Here is a 13,187-nt window from a genome sequence, read left to right on the forward strand (position 1 = left end):
TTGGTTGACTATTTCCTTTCCTATATTAGGGAAGTTTTCAACTATAATCTCTTCAAATATTTTCTCAGTCCCTTTCTTTTTCTCTTCTTCTTCTGGGACCCCTATGATTCGAATGTTGGTGCGTTTAATGTTGTCCCAGAGGTCTCTGAGACTGTCCTCAGTTCTTTTCATTCTTTTTTCTTTCTTCTGCTCTGCAGTAGTTATTTCCACTATTTTATCTTCCAGGTCACTTATCCGTCCTTCTGCCTCAGTTATTCTGCTACTGATCCCGTCTAGAGTATTTTTCATTTCATTTATTGTGTTGCTCATCGTTACTTGCTTCCTCTTTATTTCTTCTAGGTCCTTGTTAACTGTTTCTTGCAATTTGTCTATTCTATTTCCAAGATTTTGCATCATCTTCACCATCATTATTCTAAATTCTCTTTCAGGTAGATTGGCTATTACCTCTTCATTTGTTAGGTCTGGTGTGTTTTTATCTTGTTCCTTCATCTGCTGTGTGTTTTTCTGTCTTCTCATTTTGCTTATCTTACTGTGTTTGGGGTCTCCCTTTTGCAGGCTGCAGGTTCGTATTTCTATCTATTTTTGGTGGCTGTCCCCAGTGGCTGAGGTTGGTTCAGTGGGTTGAGCAGGTTTCCTGGTTGGGGGGACCAGTGCCCCTGTTCTGGTGGATGAGGCTGGATCCCGTCTCCCTGGTGGGCAGGTCCATGTCTGGGGGCGTGTATGGGGATGTCGGTAGCCTTACTGTGATTCTAGGCAGCCTCTCTGCTAATGGATGGGGCTGTAGACCTGTCTCGCTCTTTGTTGGGGATAGGGTGTCCAGCACTGTTCGTTGCTGGTCCTTGAGTGAATCTGGGTCTTGGTGTTGAGATGGAGATCTCTGGGAGATTTTCGCCATTTGATATTACGTGGAGCTGAGAGGTCTCTTGTGGACCAGTGTCCTGAGGTTAGTTCTCCCACCTCAGAGACACAGCCTTGACACCTGGCTGGAGTGCCAAGAGACTTTAATCCACACGGCTCAAAACAAAAGGGAGAAAAAAATAGAAAGGCAAGAAAGGAAGGAAGAAAGGAGGAAGGGAGGGAAGGAAGGAAGAAAGGAAGGGAGGGAGGAAGAAAGAAAGGGAGGAAGGAAGGAGGGAATAAAGAAAGGAAGGAAGGGAGGAAGAAAGGAAGGGAGGGAGGAAGAAAGGAAGGGAGGAAGGAAGGAGGGAATAAAGAAAGGAAGGGAGGGAGGAAGAAAGGAAGGGAGGAAGGAAGGAGGGAATAAAGAAAGGAAGGGAGGAAGGAAGGAAGGAGGGAAATAGGAAAGAAAGGAGGGAAGAAAGGAAGAAAGAAAGGGGAGAAGACATAATAAAGTAGGGTAAAATACAGTTATTAAAATAACAAAATAATTATTAAGAAGAAAAATTTCTATTAAAGAAAAAGAAAAAAAAAAGACCAAAAAAAAAAAAAAAAAAAAGGTTGGTCTAACCCCAGGACAAATGGTGAAAACAAAGCTACACAGACAAAATCTCACACAGCAGCACCCACATACACACTCACAAAAAGAAAAAAGGGGAAAATAATAGTATATCTTGCTCCCAAAGTCCACTTCCTCAACCTGGGATATTTCGCTGTCTATTCAGGTTTTCCACAGATGCAGGGCACTTCAAGCTGACTGTGGAGCTTTAACCCGCTCTTTCTGAGGCTGCTGGGAGGGACCACCCCCTCTCTTTGTTCGCACAGCTCCTGGGGCTCAGCCCTGGACCTGGCCCCGCCTCTGCGCGCAGGTCGTCCGAGGGCGTCTGCCCTTCGCTCAGAGAGGGCGGGGTCAAAGGAGCAGCGTTAACGGAGCAGCTGATTCGTGGTCTCTGGCTCACTCAGGCGGCGTGGGGGGGCGGGGGCACGGATGTGGGGCGAGTCCGCGGCGGCAGAGGCCAGCGTGATGCTGCACTGGCCGGAGGCGCGCCGCGCGTTTTCCCGGGGAAGCAGTCGCAGGATCCCGGGACCCCAGCGCTGGCGGGCTGCACAGGCTCCCGGGAGGGCCGGTGTGGAGAGTGACCTGCGCTCACACACAGGCCTCTTGGTGGCGGCAGTAGCAACCCTAGCGTCCCACACCCGTCTCTGTTGTCCGTGCCGACAGCCGCAGCTCGCGCCCGTTTCTGGAGCTCCTTTATGTGGTGCCCTTAATTCCCTTTCCTCGCGCCCCAGGAAGCGAAGAGGTAAGAAAAAGTCTCTTGTCTCTTCGGCAGCTCCGCGCCCTTTTCTGGAGCTCCTTTAAGCGGCGCGCTTAAACCCCTCTCCTCGCGCAGCAGGAGGTAAAGAGGGAAGAAAAGGTCTCTTGCCTCTTCGGCAGCTCTAGACTTCTCCCGAACTCCCTCCCGGCCAGCCGTGGTGCACTAACCCTTCAGGCTGTTTTCACTCTGCCAACTCCAGACCTTTCCCTGGGATCCGCCTGAGGCTCAGTTCCCAGCCCCGCCTGCCGCGGCGGGTGAGCAGACAAGCCTGTCAGGCCGGTGAGTGCTGATCCGCACCGATCCTCCGTGCGGGAATCTCTCCGCTTTGCCCTCCGCACCCTGTTGCTGCTCTCTCCTCCGCGGCTCTGAAGCTTCCCCCTCCGCCACCTGCAGTCTCCGCCCGCGAAGGGGCTTCTAGTGTGTGGGAACCTTTCCTCCTTTACGGCTCCCTCCCACTGGTGCAGGTCCCGTCCCTATTCTTTTGTCTCTGTTTATTCTTTTTTCTTTGGCCCTACCCAGGTACGTGGGGAGTTTCTTGCCTTTTGGGAGGTCTGAGGTCTTCTGCCAGCGTTCGGTGGGTGTTCTATAGGAGAAGTTCCACGTGTAGATGTATTTCTGATGTATCTGTGAGGAGGAAGAGTGATCCCCGCGTCTTACTCTTCCGCCATCTTCTCGCTCCCCCTATATTTTTATTTCTGTATACACTACAGTGTGCTCATCACCAAAAGTTTAGTTTCCATTTATTATCATACAGTTGACCCTCATTACCCATGCCCTCCCCCCACCCCCTTCTTCTCTGATAACTACTATTCTGTTCTCTGTATATATGTTTGTTTTGTCCATTTATTTTTAATTATTTTTAGATTTCACATGAGTGAAATCATACTGTATTTGTACTTCCCCATCGCTTAATTTATTTCACTTAGCATAATGCCCTCAAGGTCCATCCATGCTGTTGCAAATGGCAAGATTTCATCTTTTTTAAATGACTGATTAGTATTACATTGTGTACATAGTATTATATTGTGTCTGACACATCTTTATCGATTCATCCATTGATGGGCACTTAGGTTGTTTCTATATCTTTGCTGTAGTAAATACTGCTATGATGAACATAGGGGTACAGATATCTTTTCAAATTAGTGTTTTCATATTCTTTGGATAAATACCCAGAAGTGGAATAACTGAATCATGTGGTAGTCTTATTCTTAATTTTTTAAAAAAATATTTATCTATTTATTTGGCTGCATCGGGTCTTAGTTGCGGCATGTGGGATCTTTCATTGCAGCGTGTGGGCTCTTTGCTGTGGCGTGCGGGCTTCTCTAGTTGTGGCATGTGGGTTCTAGAACATGCAGGCTCAGTAGTTGCGGTGTGTGGGCCTAGTTGACCCGCAGCATGTGGGATCATAATTCCCCAACCAGTGATCGAACATGCCTTCCCTGCATTGGAAGGTGGAGTCTTAACCACTGGACCACCAGGGAAGTCCCTATTCTTAATTTTCTGAGGCAAATCCATAGTGTTTTCATAGTAACTGCACCAAATTTACATTCCCACCAAGAGTATATGAGAGCTCCTCCAGGTCTGTAAAGTGTATTTACAATAATAACTCCCACTTAAATAGGAGATTTTTATAAGCATTGGAGGCTTTACTTCAAATATCCTCAAATATTCTATTAGTAGGGAAATATGTAAAGACATGACTGATAGAAAAATGATGTTTTATGCTAATAGTAACTAAACAGTCAGTAACTCCAAAATAAACAGGTAAATAGTGACAAGAGGTTTAGAGAATAAAAATAAAGCCTACAAATGCTTTTTGGTAATCGATGACATTGTGAAGTTACTGCAGAGGAAGTTCTAATAGGCATATCATACCACACGTAATATTTAAATTAATGTTTAAAAATTAATACTGAAATGCTCTTTTTTGAAAGTTTCTAATTTAAATTAGGAATTTGGGATTAACAGATTCACAGTACTATATGTAAAATAGATAAACAACAAGGACCTACTGTATAGCACAGGGAACTCTATTCAATATCTTATAATAACCTATAATGGAAAAGAATCTAAAAAGGAATATATATACATATATATACATACACATGGATATATATAACTGAATCACTTTGCTGTACACCTGAAACACTGTAAATCAACTATACTTCAATAAAAAATTAAATTTTAAAAAATGCTTTGGCTTCCCTGGTGGCGCAGTGGTTGGGAGTCCGCCTGCCGATGCAGGGGACGCGGGTTCGTGCCCCGGTCCGGGAAGATCCCACATGCTGCGGAGTGGCTGGGCCCGTGAGCCATGGCCGCTGAGCCTGCGTGTCCGGAGCCTGTGCTCCGCGACGGGAGAGGCCACAGCAGTGAGAGGCCCGCGTACCGCAAAAAAAACAAAACAAACAAAAAAAAAAAACAAAAAGTGCTTTAACCAGATGGTGTTTTCAATCAAGAATCAGGAGACAGTTATTCCTAAAATTCCATAAAGTTGTGGGAATCTCTATTTTAGCGAGAGAGAGACAGAGAATACTGAGAGGGATCCAAAAAAGATGGAAAATAAAAATTTTGTGAAAGTGCAAAACAGTGTGGGATCGTGGAATCTCCCAAAAGAAGCATCAGAAGGAATTTGATAAATGACTTAAATTCCGGTTAATTTTAAGAAAAGTGGTATTAAGCTATCCCCTTTGGCAAAGGAAACAAAATGAGAGGACCAAGGTTAAGCTACATCCAGATATGCTTTGTTTGAACATAGTGCACAACGAAGCACAGAGAGTGTATGGGGGAACACAATCACACTAATAAGACAAGTAAATGAAATAATGCTAAATCATAGGTACTGAAAAAATATCATAGTGAAGTATGTAAAATACTATTTATTTACTACTTACTTTGTACCAACTGCTGTACATATGCTACTTAATCTTTACAGCAACACCACAAGATCATCATCGTTAACCCAATTTTACAGATGAGAGTCAACCCAATTTTATTTTTAAAATTTTTATTGGAGTATAGTTGATTTACAATGTTGTGTTAGTTTCAGGTATGCAGCAAAGTGAATCAGTTATACATATGCATATATCCACTCTTTTTTAATATATATTCTTTTCCTATATAGGCCATTACAGAGTACTGAGTAGAGTTCCCTGTGCTATACAGCAGATTCTTATTAATTATCTATTTTATATATAGTAGTGTGTATATGACAATCCCAATCTCCCAATTTATCCCTCCCTCCCTTTTCCCCTGGTAACTATACATTTGTTTTCTACATCTGTGACTCTACTTCTGTTTTGTAAATAAGTTCATTTGTACTCTTTTTTTTTGATTCCACATATAAGTGATATCATAGGATATTTGTCTTTCTTGGTCTGACTTACTTCACTCAGTATGACAATCTCTAGGTCCATCCATGTTGCTGTAAATGGCATTATTTTGTTCATTTTTATGGCTGAGTAATATTCCATTGTATACATGTACCACATCTCCATTATCCATTCATTTGTTGATGGACATCTAGGTTGTTTCCCTGTCCTGGCTATTGTAAATAGTGCCGCAAGGAACACTGGGGTGCATGTATCTTTTCGAATTATGGTTTTCTCCAGTTATATGCCCTGCAGGGGGATCACTGGGTCATATGGTAGTTCTATTTATAGTTTTTTAAGGAACCTCCATTCTGTTCTCCATAGTGGCTGTACCAATTTACATTCCCACCAACACTGCAGAAGGGTTCCCTTTTCTCCACACCCTCTCCAGCATTTATTGTTTGCAGATTTTTTAATGATGGCCATTCTGACCGATGTGAGGTGATACCTCATTGTATTTTTGATTAGCATCTCTCTAATACTGATGTTGAGCATCTTTTTTTGTGCCTTTTGGCCATCTGTGTATCTTCTTTGGAGAAATGTCTATTTAGATCTTCCATCCGTTTTTTTGTTTTATTTTATTTTATTTTTTTTTATTGAGCTGCATGAGTGGCTTGTCTATTTTGGAGATTAATCCCTTGTTTGTCACTTTGTTTGCAAATATTTTCTCCCATTCTGTGGATTGTCTTTTTGTTTTATTTATGTTTTCCTTTGCTGTGCAAATGCTTTTAAGTTTAATTAGATCCCATATGTTTATTTTTGTTTTTACTTTCATTACTCTAGGAGGTGGATCAAAAAAGATCTTGCTGTGGTTTATGTCAAAGAGTGTTCTGCCCATGTTTTCCTCTAGGAGTTTTAGAGTGTCTGGTTTTACATTTAGGTCTTTAATACATTTTGAGTTTATTTTTGTGTATGGTATTAGGGAGTGTTCTAATTTCATTCTTTTACAAGTAGCTCTCCAGTTTTCCCAGAACCGTTTATTGATGAGACTGTCTTTTCTCCATTGTATATTCTTGCCTCTTTTGTCATAGATTAGGTGATCATAGTTGCAGGGGTTTATCTCTGGGCTTTCTATCCTGTTCAACTGATCTATATTTCTCTTTTTGTGCCAGTTCCGTACTGTTTTGATTACTGTAGCTTTGTAGTATCTGAAGTTAGGGAGCCTGATTCCTCCAGCTCTGTTTTTCTTTCTTAAGATTATTTTGGCTATTCAGGGTCTTTCATGTTTCCATACAAATTGTAAATTTTTTTGTTCTAATTCTGTGAAAAAAATGCCATTGGTAATTTGATAGGGATTGCATTGAATCTGTAGATTGCTTTGGGTAGTATAGTCATTGTTACAATATTAATTCTTCTAATCCAAGAACATGGTACATCTCTCCATCTATTTCTTTCGTCTTTGATTTCTTTCATCAATGTCTTATAGTTTTCTGAGCACAGGTCTTTTGCTAACTTAGGTAGGTTTATTCCTAAGTGTTTTATTCTTTTTGTTGTGATGGTAAATGGGATTGTTTCCTTAGTTTCTCTTTCTGATCTTTCATTGTTAGTGTATAGGAATGCAAGAGATTTCTGTGTATTAATTGTGTATCCTGCAACTTTACCAAATTCATTGATGAGCTCTAGGAGTTTCCTGGTAGCATCCTTAGGATTTTCTAGGTATAGTATCATGTCATCTGCAAACAGTGACAGTTTTACCTCTTGTTTTCCAATTTGTATTCATTTTATTTCTTGTTCTTCTCTGACTGTTGTGGCTAGGACTTCCAAAACTATGTTGAATAATAGTGGTAGGAGTGGACGTCCTTGTCTTGTTCCTGCTCTTAGAGGAAATGCTTTCAGTTTTTCACCATTGAGAATAATGTTTGCTGTGGGTTTGTCATATATGACCTTTATTATGTTGAGGTAAGTTCCCTCTATTCCTGCTTTCTGGAGAGTTTTTATCATAAATAGGCTTTGAATTTTGTCAGAAGTTTTTCTGCCTCTATTGAGATGATCATATGGTTTTTATTCTTCATTTTTTTAACATGGTGTAGAGAGTCAACCCAATTTTAGAGGTCAGAGATATTTAGAGACTCTTCCCAGGTCACACAACTGGCAAGTGACAGAGCCAGCACTCACACTCAAGACTGACTGACTTAAAAGACTTTGTTTCACCATGATTCTATGTGACCATAGTTTAGATGGCACCAATTTTTAAGATTGTATATTTATTTTGTGTATGTATCAGTTAAGGTTCAGTAGAGAGATAGTCATCATACAGTAAACAAGTAACATTTAATACAAAGAATTATTAGCTAGCAAAAAGGGATTAATTAAAGTTAAAAATAACCTTAAAGAATACAGGACTAGCAGGTGCAGGGTAAAGCCACCACTTCTGTGGCTGAGAAGGAGCATCCGAAGAAGGAAAACATTTGTCTGAGCCTCCCCACTTCCTGCCCTTGCCCTTTCTGCCTTGTGAGGTTGCAGTGAGAAGTGGACCATTAGTGAGGAAGTGGGCTCTCACCACATGCCGTTTTGGATGACACCATGATCTTGGACTTCCTAATCTCCAAAACTGTGAGAAATAAATGTTTATTGTTTACAAGCCACCCATTTTATGATATTTTTGTTATAGCAGTGCAAATGGACTAAGACACTGCCTAATAACTTTCTCTCCTTCTTCCTTGAGAATATATATTTTTGCTGGGCATTTGGACACTCAGATAAATACATTTTCCAGCCATCCTTGTAGGTGGGCATGGTCATGTGATAAAAATTTGGCCAGTATAAAATCAACTGAAATTATGTAGGCAACTTCTGAGTGTTGTCTTTCAAAGAAAATAATGTGTTTTTCCCTTCATCTCTGGAATGTAGACATGAAGTGGGGAGCCGGAGCAGTCACCTTGAACTCCAAAATAGAAGCCTCATATGGAGAAGAAAAGAGTATAAAGATAGAAGGATTCTGGGTCCCAGGTAATGTTGACTTGCCCTGAGAATCGTGAACCACCTACATGAATATTGTTAGTGAAAAGGGAAAAATTCTATTCTGTTGAGACTATTCAAGGTGTCTGGTAAACTCTACCATGTGTTCTTATAATCCTCTGCTTTTTCTAATCTTTTAAATTGAGATGATGATAATAGTACCATACTTGACTGTTCTTTCTTGTAAAGATTCAACGACAGCAACAATGGCTGTGTCAGATGTTTACATGACATTTACTCTGTGCCAGGTACAGTTCAGAGTGCTCTACTTGTAGAAAAACGTCTGGCACATTAGTGAGTGCAGATGTTTGCTATTGTTATTTTCTTACTTTCTCCATGATCCCCAGGTTAACCACTGCAATTTATATTTTATTCTATTTTCTCTGAATCTCATGGGGAATTATAATTGTCAGTGTCCAATTATTTCTATATGGGCAGAAAGAAATAGTTATATAAATAAATAACATAATTAAAAATATGACTATAAATCATATAATTTAAAGAACAGAATTATATATATTCTTAAATTTCTTTATTGGTCACCTGATAACCTGCTGTTGAAAACATTAGCGAGCTTGTGTCCATGGGAGTCAAAACATTTTTTGCTGTATGAAAGATAGCAATCTTTATAACATATTGTCTCTCATAATGAATATTAAACATATGTATTATAGAAAATAAGTAAAACTAATATAAAAGTCATGAATGATTCCACTACCCACAGTAAGTAGGCTTTTTCTCTGTCTACATGGAATTGTTTTGAATATGATGTTTTGTGTCCTAAATTTCTTCTCTTGGTAGTAAATAATAGTAGTAGTACTATATAGTTAAATACAGTAAGATAATTGGTAGTAAATACTTTTAAGTTCATTAAATATTATATACAGCATAAATTTTGAAGATGAATAAATATTCTGTTGTAATATATCATGTGTTTTTTTAACCAAACCATTAATGACAGACATTTAAGTTATTTCAGTAGCTTTGCCTTTAAATAGTGCTACAAAGATAAATTTTTAGGCACACTCATGATCAGTTCCTTAGATTAAATTCCTAGGAGTGAACTTGCTGAATCAAAAGTTAAGCAAGGGGCTTCCCTGGTGGCGCAGTGGTTAGGAGTCCGCCTGCCGATGCAGGGGACGAGGGTTCGTGCCCCGGTCCAGGAGGATCCCACATACCATGGAGCGGCTCTCCACGTGGGCCGTGGCTGCTGAGCCTGCGCGTCTGGAGCCTGTGCTCCGCGGCGGGAGAGGCCACGGCGGTGATAGGCCCGCGTACTGCAAAAAGGTAAAAAAAAAAAAAAGTTAAGCAGGGCTTCCCTGGTGGCGCCAAGTGGTTGAGAGTCTGCCTGCTGATGCAGGGGACGCGGGTTCGTGCCCTGATCAGGGAAGTTCCCACATGCCGCAAAGCGGCTGGGCCTGTGAGCCATGGCTGCTGAACCTGCGCGTCCGGAGCCTGTGCTCCACGACGGGAGAGGCCCACATACTGCAAAAAAGAAAGTTAAGCAATCTTAAAATGACTTTCGGAAAGCGTGTACCAATTTCTACTCTCATCAGTGATGTTTTGAAATGCCCAAAGGGCACAATAAGATATGATCATATCTCCTATTTAAACTCACAAGCATAGCAGATCCCCTGGAGAAGGTCTTCCAACATATGTGGGGCAAGGATGGTAAATATATGAAAAGAAGAGAAAGCTTTGCAGACATGGAACACATGATGTCAGATTACAGCAATGTCACTTTCAGTTGGAGATCAGATTAAATTCAAATGTGGGTCTCTTCTCTCTCCCTCTTCTGCAATACCCTTGAGAAAGATCAGTTTGCTCTATAATAGTCGAAGAAAACTGTCATGGCAGTAAATAAAAATAAATTTAAGCCAAAACAGGGTTTCCTAAGAACTATTTTGTCTACTTGAAAGATAAAACCTGGGGCCTCTTGCAAAACCTGCTTGCCCATAATATCAGTATTACTAAAATGAATAAGTCGTCTTTGTGATTTATAGTTAGTGTTATAGTACATCTATGCTACCAAAAGTGTCATTACAGTTTTGACTACTGAATTATCTTTGTTTTAAATCCATGGCCATAAAAGGTACTTCCCAAAACTACTGAGGTTGTTCATACCTTAACTTTGCAAAAACTACAATTCTAATAACAGAATAAATACAGACATGACAGTTTTCTCCCCCGAAATGCTCAGTCTTCTATTTTTTTTTTTTTTTGGTGGTACGTGGGCCTCTCACTGCTGTGGCCTCTCCCTTTGTGGAGCACAGGCTCTGGACGCGCAGGCCCAGCGGCCATGGCTCACGGGCCCAGCCGCTCCACGGCACGTGGGATCCTCCCAGACCGGGGCATGAACCCGTGTCCCCCGCATCCGCAGGCGGATTCTCAACCACTGCGCCACCAGGGAAGCCCTCAGTCTTCTATTTTAATTAAAAAGGGAACCAGGTTCTTTGATATAGTGCATTTGTGGAACATAAAATATGAAATATCAAGGACTATTGTGCTATGGATTATAATTTTAACATGCCATTTTGAACTACTTTCTTATACTATTTTCTTATTTTTTTAAGGTTACATGCCATCTCATTCCCCTCTTTCATTTCTTTTGTTCCCTCTGAAGAATGCTAGATTCCCATAAAAGAGGCATTCCATAACTGCTTTTTAATTTACTTTGACCTTAAATCAGAGCTTAGGACATTTGTCAATACTGTGCTATCCTCATTCTTGGGGATTTGGGTTAGAGGATGGGTTTTTTTACCTTAAATACTTTCTAATAAAACAGGAAGAATAAAATTCCTAATCATGGAGTTGCTGAATGGATTGAATGAGAGAATCTATCTGAAGTAGAGTCCCTGAAATCTTGAACTAAGGGAATGTTAACTCTTATTATTCTTATATGAATTCAAATTCAAATTATCACAAGGCAAAAGTCATACCTTGAGCCTATGTGTCAAGGGTCTGTTCTGTGGCAAACCATATATTTAGATTTAGAGAGATCAGATCCCATCACTCTTGTTCTAAGAGAATGTCAAGCACTACAAGTGTTGGAGGAGGCTCATCTGGCATATCTTAGTGTATGCCTCCATTCATTAAGCTCCCTAGATGCGAGCTCTGTGTTTGTGAGGTGTATGTGTGTGTATGGATATGTGTACCAACACGAGTGCCGCTGTATTGTGTTTTAATTCAGCTATGCTTACACTTTGGATTAGTTTGCTCGCCTTAGGAGATTCTAATTGATAGCAATGGAATGTTAATGTGATTTAAACAGAATTTCCACCTGTGTCTATTTGAAGGTCTCTTTCTCCCTCCCTTCATGTGATTTCTGGGATGTCACACACACAAAAAACTTGAGAGACTCAGGAGGAGCTAATGAATTCTGTGAAAATTGAAAAACAAAATAATATAACAGGAAAAGGATTTCCTTGAACTCTGGAGAATAAAAGTCACTGAATATTTAATAATAAACCAGCCTTCATTTTAATCCCAGAGTCTATTTGTCATCATGTTATTGCACTTTAATATATTACACATTATCAGTTTGCATAAGAGAAAATTGCATAGACAAATTTCTTATTGTATTGAGATTGCATTTGATTTTTTAGATCTATTTGGTTTTTAATAATCATTAAAACAAATAGAAATTATTAAAGAGCTTTATTTGAAACAAAACAAACACTTAGGGAAGCATTTTCATTTCTATTGTTACACTCCATGCTCAATTAAAAGCAACCACCACAAAAAGATGTAGGAGAGAGTTAGCTTCTCAACAAAGAATCTATTTTCTTACAAAAAAAATTTTTTTTAGTATCATGCCTGTTAAGAAGACACAAATTGAAGATGCACTATTTTTAGACAAGGTAGGGGTCTCTTCTGTTCTCTAGGACATGAAGGAGATGCTAGGAATAAATACAATGCATAGGATGTCCTGAGTCATTAACTGCTAAGTCAGAATTCTAATAGGAACAGCCTACTGAGGTCAGCTAAAAAGTACACTAACGGCCCTGGCCTTGGGTTTGATTCTCTTGTTGCATCCCAGAGGTGCTTTTGTAAGACATTAGTAAAAACAAAAAATCCAACCTTCTTTACACATCATCCCCCAAAACGAGGCTGCTTTAAAAACTTTGAGTGAAAATGTCTTTAGGTTTTTATCCAAGCCACTCATTTTACAGATGAAATTGAAGTTCAAGGAGGTTCAGCGACATATATGAGGTCACGCAACTAGCTAAGATATAGAATGATGGCTAAAAGCTACATCTCCACTGTTCCACTAATAATATCTCCTGCCATTGAGAGTCTGTTGGGTACTAGCCCTTCTATTAACATTAGTTTACTTAATTGGCATTGCAAACTTGCAATGTAGATTTAAATTCACGTTTGACAAATATAGGAACATAGGCTTAGAGAGGTTAATCACTTGCATGAGGTCACACAAAAGTAAAAGTGGGTTCAGATCCAGTTCTGACCCTTAGCATAGAGTATTTCCGGTACTCTGCCCTATCTCCTTCATAACAGCCCCTTGATTCCATCCTGCTCTCGCTAATATTGAAATAATCTTTCATTGTGCTATTGTTCTCCTGGCTGGTTTGCTGTGTACCAAATTTCTGATAAGAAGTCAGGCAGGCACTATCAAATATGATACCTATAT

Source organism: Kogia breviceps, chromosome 7 (genome assembly GCF_026419965.1).
Source record: "Kogia breviceps isolate mKogBre1 chromosome 7, mKogBre1 haplotype 1, whole genome shotgun sequence".
In the NCBI taxonomy this organism is placed as follows: Eukaryota; Metazoa; Chordata; class Mammalia; order Artiodactyla; family Physeteridae; genus Kogia; species Kogia breviceps.